We start from the raw sequence: 15,913 nt of genomic DNA on the forward strand, positions 1-15,913 counted from the left end.
ATCTAAATTCAAGTTTTGTTTTTTAAAGAAAATCTAAAAGCTGTCTCTAAGTGCAGTTCACTAAATGCTCATTAAAATGCACATTTGATGACAGAATTAAACTGTGACTCCTGATTACAGTATACATATTTTAATAACACTAAAAAATGAGTCTTTCCTGACATTCTTCAGAACGTTCTCTGGTTGCCAGGGTTGCTAATTTTAAGCCACACTGGGATATACTGGGCAAATTGGAATGGTGAGGATGGAAAAAAACAGGTGTTTTGGCAGAATTGGAGGAAAGTTTTCAAATTTAGCAATCATCAATAATCAATTTAACAAAGATAGTGTGAAAGAGCAGCCAGTGTTTATATAGCTGATGTACAGAACAGTTCCTTTAGTAAGGTAAAGAGAGGGCTTTATTATTAGAGGGGGATTATGGAGTAGAGAGTGCTGGAGGGGAAGAAAGAGCGAAACTGAAACCGGAAGTGGGGGTGTGGTTTACACAGTGACGTGAGCGGATTAGAGCACAGCCCGGGGTTTGGAGTTTTACCCAACTGTATTTTAGTAATTCTTGCTGGTGCAGGGAATGAACCCATCACCTTCTGGTGCCAAAGCTACTACTTTAACCATTACACGGTGAGTTTATTACAAATTACTTTACACTAGAGTTTTATTGTGTGAGAACAGAGCTGAAGTGTTCATCATTAATAACAGACCCAGCTAACAGTTAATAACAGAGCTGAAGTGTTCATCATTAATAACAGACCCAGCTAACAGTTAATAACAGAGCTGAAGTGTTCATCATTAATAACAGAGCTGAAGTGTTCATAATTAATAACAGAGCTGAAGTGTTCATCATTAATAACAGAGCTGAAGTGTTCATCATTAATAACAGAGCTGAAGTGTTCATCATTAATAACAGAGCTGAAGTGTTCATCATTAATAACAGAGCTGAAGTGTTCATCATTAATAACAGACCCAGCTAACAGTTAATAACAGAGCTGAAGTGTTCATAATTAATAACAGAGCTGGAGTGTTCATCATTAATAACAGACCCAGCTAACAGTTAATAACAGAGCTGGAGTGTTCATAATTAATAACAGACCCAGCTAACAGTTAATAACAGAGCTGAAGTGTTCATAATTAATAACAGAGCTGAAGTGTTCATCATTAATAACAGACCCAGCTAACAGTTAATAACAGAGCTGAAGTGTTCATCATTAATAACAGAGCTGGAGTGTTCATAATTAATAACAGACCCAGCTAACAGTTAATAACAGAGCTGAAGTGTTCATAATTAATAACAGAGCTGAAGTGTTCATAATTAATAACAGAGCCAGCTAACAGTTAATAACAGAGCTGGAGTGTTCATAATTAATAACAGACCCAGCTAACAGTTAATAACAGAGCTGAAGTGTTCATCATTAATAACAGAGCTGAAGTGTTCATCATTAATAACAGAGCTGAAGTGTTCATCATTAATAACAGAGCTGAAGTGTTCATAATTAATAACAGACCCAGCTAACAGTTAATAACAGAGCTGAAGTGTTCATAATTAATAACAGAGCTGGAGTGTTCATCATTAATAACAGACCCAGCTAACAGTTAATAACAGAGCTGGAGTGTTCATAATTAATAACAGACCCAGCTAACAGTTAATAACAGAGCTGAAGTGTTCATAATTAATAACAGAGCTGAAGTGTTCATCATTAATAACAGACCCAGCTAACAGTTAATAACAGAGCTGAAGTGTTCATCATTAATAACAGAGCTGGAGTGTTCATAATTAATAACAGACCCAGCTAACAGTTAATAACAGAGCTGAAGTGTTCATAATTAATAACAGAGCTGAAGTGTTCATAATTAATAACAGAGCCAGCTAACAGTTAATAACAGAGCTGGAGTGTTCATAATTAATAACAGACCCAGCTAACAGTTAATAACAGAGCTGAAGTGTTCATCATTAATAACAGAGCTGGAGTGTTCATCATTAATAACAGACCCAGCTAACAGTTAATAACAGAGCTGAAGTGTTCATAATTAATAACAGAGCTGAAGTGTTCATAATTAATAACAGAGCCAGCTAACAGTTAATAACAGAGCTGAAGTGTTCATCATTAATAACAGAGCTGAAGTGTTCATCATTAATAACAGACCCAGCTAACAGTTAATAACAGAGCTGAAGTGTTCATAATTAATAACAGAGCTGAAGTGTTCATAATTAATAACAGAGCCAGCTAACAGTTAATAACAGAGCTGAAGTGTTCATCATTAATAACAGACCCAGCTAACAGTTAATAACAGAGCTGGAGTGTTCATCATTAATAACAGAGCTGGAGTGTTCATCATTAATAACAGACCCAGCTAACAGTTAATAACAGAGCTGAAGTGTTCATCATTAATAACAGAGCTGAAGTGTTCATCATTAATAACAGACCCAGCTAACAGTTAATAACAGAGCTGAAGTGTTCATCATTAATAACAGAGCTGGAGTGTTCATCATTAATAACAGACCCAGCTAACAGTTTATAGAGTGCTCCGAGATGATGCTAAAAAATAGTAACACTGCGCGTGCGCGGCCATCTTGGAAGTCACTCGCTCCAGAGCGCTCATAGAGTACACATCATAGAGTACACATTTAGCGATTCGTTTCCGTGTTAGAGGGCTTAGAAGCTTGGATTTTTTAAGAATTTAGACATCTGAAGTGATGGAGCACTACTGTGAAAGTTTGGATAAGCAGGCACGGGAGCGTTATGCTGAGAAGGTACGTTTCATTGGGAATGTAGATCCATACACTGTTAGTGAGAAGGAATGGAAAGCTGACCCCAGCTTGTTGCCGCATTTAACATACATCGATCTTGTGAACTATCTAGTGTTTCACCCAAGTCCATTTTGTGAACTAAAGGATTTCCAGAACTACAAGAGCATGGAAGCATACGATAGATTTGTGTCCGGTTGGGTCCGCGATGTGTCGGTGTTTACTGCTGAAGACGGAGAGACAGAAGTGATCAGAGGGAAAGTGTTACACTCGCAGAGACTATCCCAGCCTAGTCTACACCCCTGGATAATAGTTGACAAGAGACATGCTATTTTGTGTGCACATTGCAACTGCATTGCTGGACTTGGGGAATGTTGCTCCCATGTTGCTTCCCTGTTGTTTTATGTTGAAGCGGCAACGAGACTGAGGGAAAGAACGACGGTCACACAACAGCCGGCAGACTGGATGCTACCGGTAACTATGAAATTAAAATAACTATTTTAGTAACTATTTTAGTAACTATGAAATTCAAGACAATATTAACCTACCTGTCACAAAGTGATCAGAACAAATCCGGATACAGTCAAGTTGTCCTAAATTTGATCAGTTAATGGCAGCCAGCCACTGTCGTCTCCTCCGCTCGCTTTTCTCCTGTGCTGCAATTCCCTGGTTAGTCACGACTTTAGGGAGTCTGTGGAAGCTTTTGCCACCCTTTTCCCCTCGGTTACTACAGCCAACAATGACGCACGTATTCGGCATTGTCACCCCTTTTTGCTTCGCTGGACAACAATGCACTGACACAGCGCGCTTTGACTTCCAATATGGCCGCCGCCGGGTTCGCGCTGACCTCGAAGCACTCTATAACAGAGCTGAAGTGTTCATCATTAATAACAGAGCTGAAGTGTTCATAAAGCCGTCAGGAAGAGTTTGTGGAGATAAATCTCTGCCTTAGGAAGCTGTGTGAAGAGTTATTTTAAAACATTATCTTATTATTTTAGTAATACCGTAATGTTATGAGTTTTCAGCATGAACTGATGGTGGGTTTTAAGTCGGTTTTAGATTGAGATTTTCGGCTTTGTGTTTTAAACAAAACTGAAACTAACTTCAGCAGAACTTTCTACACAAACTCCAGAAGAACAATCACCTAAAGCCTGAAAGCGGTGCAGAAACACCACACCCGGGTGTTAATTACTGTTAAATATCAAGAATACTTTTTACTCAGGTGGGTTTGGTTGTTTGTGTTGTGATCCAGTGGACTCGGGACTGAAAACATAATGGCGGTCGCCTTCTTTAGCTTCAGCTTTACTTCCTCTTCTAGAAGTCAGTGATGAAAACACGGTGTCTCAGAGTCGCTCGAAGAGTTTTAACTGTGAAGACAAGAAAATGGGTGTAGTAGTCAGCACTGTCCCCTACAGCAAGAAGGTTCTGGGTTCGAGTCCAGTTTGTTTATAGATAAAATGTGTGCTTGACCCAGTGGTGCTTGAAAGTTTGTGAACCCTTTAGAATTTTCTATATTTCTGCATAAATATGACCTAAAACATCATCAGATTTTCACACAAGTCCTAAAAGTAGATAAAGAGAACCCAGTTAAACAAACAAGACAAAAATATTATACTTGCTCATTTATTTACTGAGGAAAATGATCCAATATTGCATATGTGAGTGGCAAAAGTATGTGAACCTTTGCTTTCAGTATCTGGTGTGACCCCCTTGTGCAGCAATAACTGCAACTAAACGTTTGCGGTAACTGTTGATCAGTCCTGCACACCAGCTTGGAGGAATTTTAGCCCGTTCCTCCATACAGAACAGCTTCAACTCTGGGATGTTGGCGGGTTTCCTCACATGAACTGCTCGCTTCAGGTCCTTCCACAACATTTCCATTGGATTAAGGTCAGGACTTTGACTTGGCCATTCCAAAACATTCACTTTATTCTTCTTTAACCATTCTTTGGTAGAACGACTTGTGTGCTTAGGGTCGTTGTCTTGCTGCATGACCCACCTTCTCTTGAGATTCAGTTCATGGACAGATGTCCTGACATTTTCCTTTAGAATTCGCTGGTATAATTCAGAATTCATTGTTCCATCAATGATGGCAAGCCGTCCTGGCCCAGATGCAACAAAAGAGGCCCAAACCATAATACTACCACCACCATGTTTCACAGATGGGATAAGCTTCTTATGCTGGAATGCAGTGTTTTCCTTTCTCCAAACATAAAACTTCTCATTTAAACCAAAAAGTTCTATTTTGGTCTCAGCCGTCCACAAAACATTTTTCCAATAGCCTCCTGGCTTGTCCACGTGATCTTTAGCAAACTGCAGAAGAGCAGCAATGTTCTTTTTGGAGAGCAGTGGCTTTCTCCTTGCAACCCTGCCAGGCCTTTTCAGTTACATGAAACCTGCAACAGACAACGTCATGCACACAAATTAAAAAGGCACCCAAATTAAGCTCAAGTGCCCAAAATATGCGACCAAAAGTAAAAAAACAAAAACAAAAAAACCCCGAAATGTTGGTTAAATAAACTTGGCTGCATAAAACCCAATGTCTTGACTTTCATCTTGTAAAACACAGAAATTTGCGAGAATTAGTAATTCATAAGTGACGCGAAATCTGCACCATTCCCATGTTGTTCCAGGTTTGTCGAACTAGCCGTCAGCCTCACGCAGAGCACAAATTCTCCTTCAACGGTGATCAGCACGCCATGATTTCGTGGAGGAGTGAGACTCATGTACCAATGGCCAGCGTGGGATTTCCACATTAGGGAAATCTTTTATGGCAGTTGGCAAACAGCTTTTAGGTGCATTATCGCCACCTTCTGGACTGGAGTGTGAACTAGAATGTTTACAACCCTGTTGTGCAAAATTCTCCTCATAATTTCTGTATCATTTGAAAAACCTAAAAGTAGCCCTATATCCCACATTATCTGACCTCAACTGCAATATCTCTCTGATACCTAGTGTCATATGATTTAAATCAGGGAAAAGACTGAATAAAAGAGAGCTATTCAGGACACAACTGTGTGTATTTTAAGATACAGCTTGCATCTTAAATCCACACGGTTGTGTAATGGGGTTTTTCCACTACCAATGTGGCTGAGTTGGGCTGAGCCGTGCGGTGCTGAATTGGGCTGAGTGGAGCTGAGTGGGGCTGTTGGGGTTGCATTTCGACTACAACCGCGCTGAACCGTGCTGGCTGGAAGTGGGTGGACACATTGGGTGGAGATAGCGAAAGTGGGTGGACGTCACGTGATGTCGTTAGGCGGTGAAAACAGTGACATCAGTGACCTTTTAAGCGGTAGTCTCATGACCCGGATAGTAAACAATAAACATGGAGGACATGGAGTCTTCCATCTTCTAGTTTTCTTGCTGATCTTCTTCTTTGTCATCTTCTAATTAGGGCCCGAGCCCTATGGGCGAAGGCCCTATTGTTCTTGTAAGAGTTCACTATTATTATTCTTCCGTCTTCTTCTTCTTCTTCTTTATTTTTCTCCGCTGTTGGGCCATTTTCGGGGCGCTTGCCATGGGCGAAAACGCACGAAATTTGGCACCACTTCCGAGAATTGCCACCGCTACTCAGAACCAAAAGCCCAAACTTGGCCGGGGCTCAGGGCCTCTATAGCGCCCCCTAAGTCGTTGTGATTTTGGCCTCCCGCATTAAGGTGCCTGGTTGCCATATAGTTTGTAGTACTGGCATGCCATTTGGTACGCATATGTATCTCACTAAGCCGGACAAAAATGTTATGCCAATGCATTAGCCACGCCCAACAGGAAGTGAGGTAATTTCACTTTTGTGCGAAATGCATGGCCACGAAGACGGCGCGACTCCTCCTAGACCGTTCATAGGAATGTCACCAAAATTGATACACATCATCTACAGACATGGCTGACAAAAGTTACTAAATACGTTTCACGTAGGATAAACCGTTCAGAAGTTATACGTCAATCAATTTTCACTTCAAAATTTTACATGCTAAAAAATTCATAACAAATCTTCCAATTGCTCAAAACTTCTCATACTTCACACGCTAATCACTCATTGGGCTTCTGACATGTTACCCAATTTCTGTGATATTTCGCCACTGGGGGCGCTATTTTTGGGCAAAAAATCCAATCTTTCCTCAAATTTGGTCAAACTTCACGGCCACCCTCTTACTACCTCCCATGTCATGTATACCACATTTTGGAAATTTTCGTCCATGGGGGGCGCTGTTTTTGGCCGACCCAATTTCTCCAAAATGGGTTTTTGGTTAATAATTCCATAATGCTTTTCCTTCACACCACTACCTTGTGAAAGTACGTTGCTGTTGTGGACACTTATTTTTCCAACTCATAATCACTCATGTACAGCATAGCGCCACCTACTGACATGGGAAAAACCATACAATTTATTCTTCAAAAATCTATATCTCATCTTCTATTTACTCAATTTTCATCACACTTCATACGCAAACTCTTCATAGCTCACCTGACATATACGCCAAATTTTGTGCACTTTCGCCCCTGGGGGTGCTGGTTGTGGCAGAAATGATATTGCAGCTTCTGATTTGTCAACCTTGGCAAGCAAACTCTTTACAAGACCCTTATTGGGGCGCTTGCCATGGTCGACAACGCTCGAAATTTGGCTCCTTTTTCTTAGACTGCCACCGCTACTGAGAGCCAGAAGCCCAGATCCAGGCGGGCCTCAGGGCCTCTATAGCGCCCCCTAACGTGCTGTGATTTTTGCCTCTCGCATTACGGTGCCTGGTTGCCATGTAGTTTGTAGTGGTGGCATGCCCTTTGGTACGCATATGTATCTCGCCAAGCCGGACAAAAATGTAATGCCAATGCATTAGCCACGCCCTACAGGAAGTGAGGTAATTTCACTTTTGTGCGAAATGCATGGCCACGAAGACGGCGCAACTCCTCCTAGACCGTTCATAGGAACGTCACCAGAATTGATACACATCATCTACAGACATGGCTGACAAAAGTTGCTAAATACGTTTCACGTAGCGTAAACCGTTCAGAAGTTATACGTCAATCATTTTTCAATGCAGAATTTTACATGCTTAAAAATTCATAACAAATCTTCTAATTGCTCAACACTGCTCATACTTCACACGCAAATCTCTCATTGGGCTTCTGACATGTGACCCAATTTCTGTGATGTTTCGCCACTGGGGGCGCTATTTCTGGGCAAAAAATCCAATCTTTCCTCAAATTTGGTCAAACTTCACGGCCACCCTCTTACTACCTCCCATGTCATGTATACCACATTTTGGGAATTTTCGTCCATGGGGGGCGCTGTTTTTGGCCCACGCAATTGCTCCAAAACGGGTTTTTGGTAAATAATTCCATTATGCTTTTCCTTCACACCACTACCTTGTGATTGTACGTTGCTGTTGTAGACACTTATTTTTCCAACTCATAATCGCTCATGTACAGCATGGCGCCACCTACTGACATGGGAAAAACCACAAAATTTATTATTCAAAAATCTATATCTCATCTTCTATTTACTCAATTGTCATCAAACTTCATACGCAAACTCTTCATAGCTCACCTGACATAGACGCCAAATTTTGTGCACTTTCGCCCCTGGGGGTGCTGATTATGGCAAAAATGATATTGCAGCTTCTGATTTGTCAAACTTGGCAAGCAAACTCTTTTCAAGACCCTTATTGAGGCGCTTGCCATGGTCGACAACGCACGAAGTGCGGGACCCTATTGTTGCCATGTGTCCAATTCTGTGCTTTGTCACCATTGTGGGAGTAATGTCTCTTGCCGAAGAAGCTGTGGAAGGTTTTTCGCGGGGTCGCATGCCCCCGCCCCCCTTGGCCGCTGGCGCGAGGGCCCGTCGAGGCCGCTTGCGGCTTTAATTCTTCTTCTTCCTGGTTTACGGTGTTTACAGATGGTGGTTATTTAAAGATCCCAGCATGCTCGCGGGGCATGTGTGGGCATGTGAGGACACTCCTCCTCACCAATCAGTCCACAGGGGATTGTCTCCTCACGCCCCTAGCCCCACTCGGCTCGGTTGGGCTCACTTCAGCCCCACTCCAAAACCGTGCGAGTTGTGGGTGCTGAGTAAGGCTGAAGTGAGCTCAGTCGTGCTGCTCTGAGGTAGTCGAAACGCGAGCCGTGTTGGGCTGAAGTGAGCTGAAAAAGGGTAGTGGAAAAGGCCCATAAGTGTGGGTGGAATCAGTGACTTGGAGCTTGGTCCTCTTGTTGATGATGGTCTTAGACACTGGCCTTTCATTTAAACTAACATCTTTTACCAGACTACAAACTGAATTGCAATGCCAATTCTTGTGATGTGACTGAAAAACCTTTTGTATCACAGGTCTGCTACAGGTTTGTCTCTTTGATGGCAACAGTGCAGAACTTGCTTTTTCCTCCACAGGCTCCTTTCCTCCAGGCTCTCCTCAGGCCCCAGCACATCTTTTAAATACTAACTGTATTCTAATTATTTTTGTCATGTACATCAAAAGGGATTAATGCTGTAGACATTTTGCAATAAAGGTAAAAATAATTAATAGGTTTCTTTATTTATTCATAACTCTGTAGCTAAAAAAGCAGTAGCAGGTTTAAACACAGAGCCCTGGGAAAACAGCACTTTGCGCTTGCAGAAAAGCCCAAATTACCCTGGGTACTTCCGCCCCAAATCACCAGATTTAGAAAAATGTTTGCCACTGACCATCTCAGATTTGCTTCATACTTTCTGGAAATATTGTCAGTGTGCCCAATAAATAGTGTACAAAATTTTAGGCTTGTACCTTCATTAGTTTCTGAGATATAGGGGCTTTAAAAAAGGGGCATGGCCCCAATTTCATTATTGAAACACGTGCTACAGAAAACGGACCTAACTTCCATAAGTCATTACTTTTAAACTATTCATGCAAGATACATGAAATTTTCAAGGATTCTTCTTCAATGCCAGACGCCTTTAAATACTAAAATAGAAAGTTTACAGTTCGGCTTGCTGAAAATCATTTTAAAAAAAAAAGTCTTCTATCATGCTTTGGAGCAACTTTGACACCCCCCACCCCCCATATCTCCACATTTAAGCACACCAGATCTTTCAAATTTTCTTATTTATTACTCGTATTATAGTACTCTTTAGGCAACTAGGTATGTGTTCAAAAGAAATCAAACTTTGATTTATTTGAAGATGAAACGTGGCTGGGTCTTTCAGCATGACAATGATCCCAAACACACCACCCGGGCAACGAAGGAGTGGCTTCGTAAGAAGCATTTCAAGGTCCTGGAGTGGCCTAGCCAGTCTCCAGATCTCAACCCCATAGAAAATCTTTGGAGGGAGTTGAAAGCCCATGTTGCCCAGCGACAGCCCCAAAACATCACTGCTCTAGAGGAGATCTGCATGGAGGAATGGGCCAAAATACCAGCAACAGTGTGTGAAAACCTTGTGAAGACTTACAGAAAACGTTTGACCTCTGTCATTGCCAACAAAGGGTATATAACAAAGTATTGAGATGAACTTTTGTTATTGACCAAATACTTATTTTCCACCATAATTTGCAAATAAATTATTTAAAAATCAGACAATGTGAGTTTCTGGATTTTTTTTCTCATTCTGTCTCTCATAGTTGAAGTGTACCTATGATGAAAATTACAGGCCTCTCTCATCTTTTTAAGTGGGAGAACTTGCACAATTGGTGACTGACTAAATACTTTTTTGCCCCACTGTAATTCAAATGCATATTACAAATGTATGACAAGGTCTACCATAAACAATTATTAGGAAATTATTATAAACAATTATTAGGAAATGCACAAAATATGAAGTTGGTACCCTCAACCAAACTATAAATATCAAGGTATTTATACCAATTTTGTTTGATGCCATTTACGTTCCAATTTTCGAGTGGTCTGTTTTAAAGTGCGAGTGTCATCATTATACCAGGGTGCTAATTTTTTCTCTCTGACCATTTTCCTTTTAAGAGGAGCTACATTATCTAAAGCAGCGGCCCCCAACCCCCGGTCCGTGGACCGGTACCGGTCCGTGGGTCATTTGGTACCGGGCCACACAGAAAGAATAAATAACCTGCACTACTTCTGTTTCATTCATTATCTGAGTCTGAACGATGTTTGATTTTGAAAAATGACCGGATTCTCTCCGTTACATCCGTCTATAACTCACGCTTGACCAGAGCATGTGAGCGGAGTGGAGCGGCGAGAATTTCGGTCCTCGCTCACGGAGGTGGTCGCTCCGCTCGCTCCCCGCTCAATGTCGCACCATGCCGCTTCGCCCGTTACCGCTCAGCGCTCCACCAAGATTGCATCCCGCTCCACTCCACGCTCGCTCAAAAAATATGTGCACGCATGCACGTAGCAGACGTGGAGCACTTCCCGTATCTCTGCCCTCTGTCCCCCGTACTTTTTACAGCCATTACAACCACTTAATTAATTTTTAACACATGGAAACGCGTTTTTCCGAGCCGCCTCTAAACACATCATGAGCAGGCGGAGCGCAGGTGGCAAACAAACACCACTGTCGTTCATTCTGAGCCACGTTGGGCATGCTTCAGACTCGTGATGTGAGCGGTAACGGGGCGAAACTGGAGCGGGCCATTGCCTCGCTCCATCCTTCCCATCCTTGAAAAAAAAAAATCCCGCTCCGCGCTCTTTTCAAAATTCGTCCGCTCCGCTCACATGCTCTGCTCTTGACGCATGTCAAGACGCTTATCTCAGCGACCAAGAATGTTGGAGAGAGGACATTACTCATGTTATGTTGCTGACGCGATGTGACGAGGATGCTGCTAATAAAGTTGCATACGAGTACACAGTGGATTCACGTTTATTACTATATTTATTTATTTATTTATTTATTTATTTAACCTTTATTTAACCAGGAAGTCCCATTGAGATTAAAAATCTCTTTTTCAAGGGAGACCTGGCCAAGATAGGCAACATTGAAAACTGTTACAGACATACATTATAAAAAAACATCATTAAATACATAGAGACAATATTACAACATTAAAATCAAAATTTTACATTAAAAACACCGACATCTTAAAGAAGTCATCTCTAGATCCTTCAGTTTAGCTTTAAATTCGTTTAAAGTAACTAAACAATCTAATTTAAACACATTTTGCAGGTTATTCCATGCCATAGGAGCTGAATAAGCAAAGGCCTTTTTCCCAAACTCAGTACGGACATTTGGAACTAAAAGCAGATAATGATCTAGGGAACGCAAGGAATATTGTCCCATAGTCTTTGGCACCATGAAAACACACAAATAAGGTGGAAGCAAACCCAAAATGGCCTTGTATATAAAGGCGTACCAATGATGGAGCCTGCGAGTGGCCAAAGAAGGCCATCCCACCCGAGAATAGAGGTCACAATGATGAGTCAAGCCTTTTGCATTCGTTATAAATCTCAAGGCAGCATGATACACTGAATCAATCTTATGGAGATACTGAGCAGATGTATTTCTGTACAGCAGATCTCCATAATCTAAAACAGATAAAAAAGTAGCAGCAACCAGTCTCTTTTTAACCTCAAAAGAAAAACATAACTTATTGCGAAAATAAAAACCCAGTTTAAGTTTCAGCTTTTTCACTAGCTGGAGCACATGTGCCTTAAAAGTGAAAGACTCATCAATTAAAACCCCCAAATATTTATAAGAGCTGACCGTTTCTATGCATCTTCCATCCAGAGTAACCACAGCAGAGGTTTGTGGTCTGGTCTTTGAATTGCTGAAGATCATACATTTTGTCTTTTCAGCATTAAGAACAAGCTTCAACTGGATTAGAGTATCCTGAAAAGCATTAAATGCATTTTGCAGGTGTTCAATGGCCAAAATAACAGTAGAGGCACAAGAATAAATTACCGTGTCGTCAGCATAAAAATGAAAATTTGCATTTGGCACATTTTGTCCTAGGTCATTTATATATAAAGTAAATAAAAGCGGACCTAAGACAGAACCCTGTGGAACACCCTTATAAATGGATACAAATTTTGAACAAAGATCATCATATTTAATACATTGAGATCTGTCATTTAGATAATCTGAGAACCATGCTACTGCTTGCTCTGAAAGTCCTGAATTAAGAAGTCTAATCTTTAAGACACTGTGGTCAACGGTGTCGAAAGCTTTAGATAAATCAACAAAAAGTGACGCACAGTGCTGTTTCCTATCAAGTGCAATCAAGATGTCATTTACTACCTTCAAGCCAGCAGTGATGGTGCTGTGCTTCTTCCTAAAACCTGACTGATAAGTAGAAAGAACATCATTGTTGAAAAGAAACTCCTTTAGCTGATTACTAACCAGAGTTTCAAGTATTTTGGCCAAAACTGAGAGATTTGATATTGGCCTATAATTATTCAAACAGGCTGGATCACCTCCCTTCCATAAAGGCAGGACAAAAGCAGACTTCCACAATTTAGGAACAACCTTGGTTTCTATAGAAAGATTAAAAATATAGGTTAAAGGCCTCGAAATAAAATCTGATGCCAGTCTCAGGAAGTATGGCTCAATAAGATCAGGCCCTGGTGCTTTTCTAGGATCCACACCCTTCAAGGCTTTACAAACTTCCTGCACAGAAAAAGGTACAAAGTTGAACACTTCCCCAGTATTCACTGTAACTTCAGCACAGAAACTCTCAGATTTAGAATGAACAGTATCAAACAAGAAGCCAGAAGATATAAAATGCTCATTAAAACAATTCAAAATCTCCATCTTGTCATGAACAGCAATAGCGTCTTTCATAACACAAGTAGGTAGAACATGAGCGGTTTTTTCCACAGAGAGTGATTTTATCATTTTCCAAAACCTCCTTGGGTCATTTAAACTCTCAGTGGTAACAGACAGATAAAATTCTGATTTGGCTTTCTTTATAAGAGAAGAACATCTATTTCTTAGTTGTCTAAAAACAAGTGTTTATATTTCTATATTTAGAAAATACCACAGTTTATCCACCACACCTTAAAGGCTGGTCCGTGAAAATATTGCCTGACATCAAACCGGTCCATGCCGCAAAAAAGGTTGGGGACCGCTGATCTAAAGTATGGCGGAATGTTGACTCTAAGCATTCAGTTGCCTGATCAAGTTCTGCAGGGTCTGACAGTGACCCAATCAAAGTTGATAACTCTGGGAGATCATTTATAAAGCTCTGTGCAGTAGTTGATGTGAATGTACGTTTAATACAGTAGCGTGGTGAGGTGCATATATTATTACTCAGACATAGTTTGAATGAGATGAGATGATGATCTGAGATAACTTCAGACTGTGGAAGTGTGACTATATTTTCTACGTTTAACCCGAATGTTAGTATTAGATCAAGGGTGTGACCACCATTATGGGTCGGTCCTATGACATTCTGATTAATCCCTACTGAATCTAAAATGGACACAAACGCTGTTTTCAAAGGGTCTTCTGGGTTATCGAAGTGAATATTAAAATCTCCGACAACTAAAGCTTTGTCTAAGGAAATAACCAGATCTGAGAGAAAATTTGCAAATTCAGAAAGAAACTCAGAATATGGCCCCGGGGGCCTGTAAATAATAAGTAACGGAATTAACTGGGTCGACCTATTTTTCAAGGCTACATACATTATATTAGTATGAAGAACTTCAAATGTATTAAATTTATAACCAGGTTTGTGTGTTATGCCTAGATAATCATTATAAATAACCGCGACACCTCCTCCTCTGCCAGTTAGACGAGGCTGGTGTATATAACTGTATCCAGGAGGACTCGCTTCATTTAATGCTATATATTCATTTGACTTAATCCATGTTTCAGTTCAACAAAGTACATTAGGCCCTGTCCACACGGCAACGGATTCAGGTGAATCTGATAAAATTGTTTATTGTTTCGGCCTGGCATTCACACGGCACCGGTGTTTTGCGTGCCCCAACACGAAATCTTTGAGAACGGGTCCCAGAGTGGAAAAATATGGCAACGGCACCGTTGCGAAGTCGTCTGGATGAGTAGAACGGATTTGTTTATGATGACGTCACAACCACATGACTGTCAGTGCTTCACGCCGGGTAGAAGTGTAACGAACTCAATGAGAGTTGTCAACAAATCCTATAACTTGGTTCATGAAACGCACTTACAAAATATTTTCACTGTGAATATTTAAACAATCCCGCCAGCAAAAATAGGGAAAAAAAAAGGATCGATCTCACCTCTTCAGATGTTGGTTTAAGTCCGACAATACATTCCTCAAAAAGGGCGTAGAAGAACAAAGTAATCCATCAACGTGTAGCATTCAATTTATTCCGGACCATTAAAGAATTCTGGAGGATATCAGAATGTTGGCGGCTTCCATCTACCCCCGTTCATTCCTCTTTCCGCGTCTCCATCCAACAGTGACAGGGAAGAACTATGCGCATGCGTCTACTTCTTCTATTGTCTCCGATGGGACCGTCTTACAGCGCACGTAGTGGTGTGGCATGTGTATTGCATCGTTTTCAGCAAGCGTTGCGTTGCCATATGTACCTGAAATCGTACTGATCCGTTGCCCATGTGGACGCGATATTAAAAAAAAAAAATCTCGTTGCCGTTGTCATGTGGATGTAGCCTTAAACTCCTGATCAGTGATGAGTTCATTAACCATTAGCGCTTTAGATGTACAGATCAAATTATGTCAGTTGAGTCAATTTATGACCCGTGTTGTCCTTTAATCTCAAAAAGTAAACATTAAAGTCTTCCCTTTTGTTGGCACTGCCACAGCAAAAATAATAATAAAGGCCCTCCCTATTGCCCCATCTCCCACTCGCTGACCGTGACAGCAGGGAAAGAGACGCGAGAATCCAAGAGTGATGTTCAGTTGAGCCCATTTTTACTGATTTTTATAGTCAAATCCTTTCAGTTTATGTTGTCATAAATCAATAATGCAGATATTCACATTTTAGTTTAAATTTGTTTGGCTATAAAATGCAAGTTCAAGTTTGGGAAACGCTGAATGCTGATTAAATGATTCTGAAAATTAGCAGCACACAGTCTTCATTCATGGCTTGAAATGAAATGATTAATGATGGACCTGCAACATTTTACAACAAATTAAGTTACTTATGGATCAGGTCTTGGAGGCAGAAGGATCAGATTTTCCCCCACCATCCTGTTGAATTCTGAACAAACCTGAAACATACAACAAAGGAAACCATGTATAAGCCCATCGTCACATGACCCCATCTGTGAACCTCCACACTAGATGACCTGGATCC

The 15,913-nt window shown here is 40.9% G+C and overlaps 1 protein-coding gene across 3 annotated transcripts in view; it reads left to right on the forward strand.

Annotated features, from left to right (window-relative positions):
- Positions 1 to 501: 501 nt before the first annotated feature.
- LOC132883555 (uncharacterized) overlaps positions 502 to 15,913 on the forward strand; it is a 29,410-nt gene continuing 13,998 nt past the window's right edge. For 2 of the 3 annotated variants that reach the window (XM_060917309.1, XM_060917327.1), the window contains exon 1: positions 502 to 618. The gene's annotated coding sequence lies outside the window, so the exon portion shown is untranslated. Of the gene's footprint in view, positions 619 to 3,193; positions 3,215 to 15,913 lie in introns of those variants that run through there. The other variant, XM_060917319.1, reaches the window with a different exon arrangement.

Source organism: Neoarius graeffei, chromosome 1 (assembly GCF_027579695.1).
Source record: "Neoarius graeffei isolate fNeoGra1 chromosome 1, fNeoGra1.pri, whole genome shotgun sequence".
Classification (NCBI taxonomy): Eukaryota; Metazoa; Chordata; class Actinopteri; order Siluriformes; family Ariidae; genus Neoarius; species Neoarius graeffei.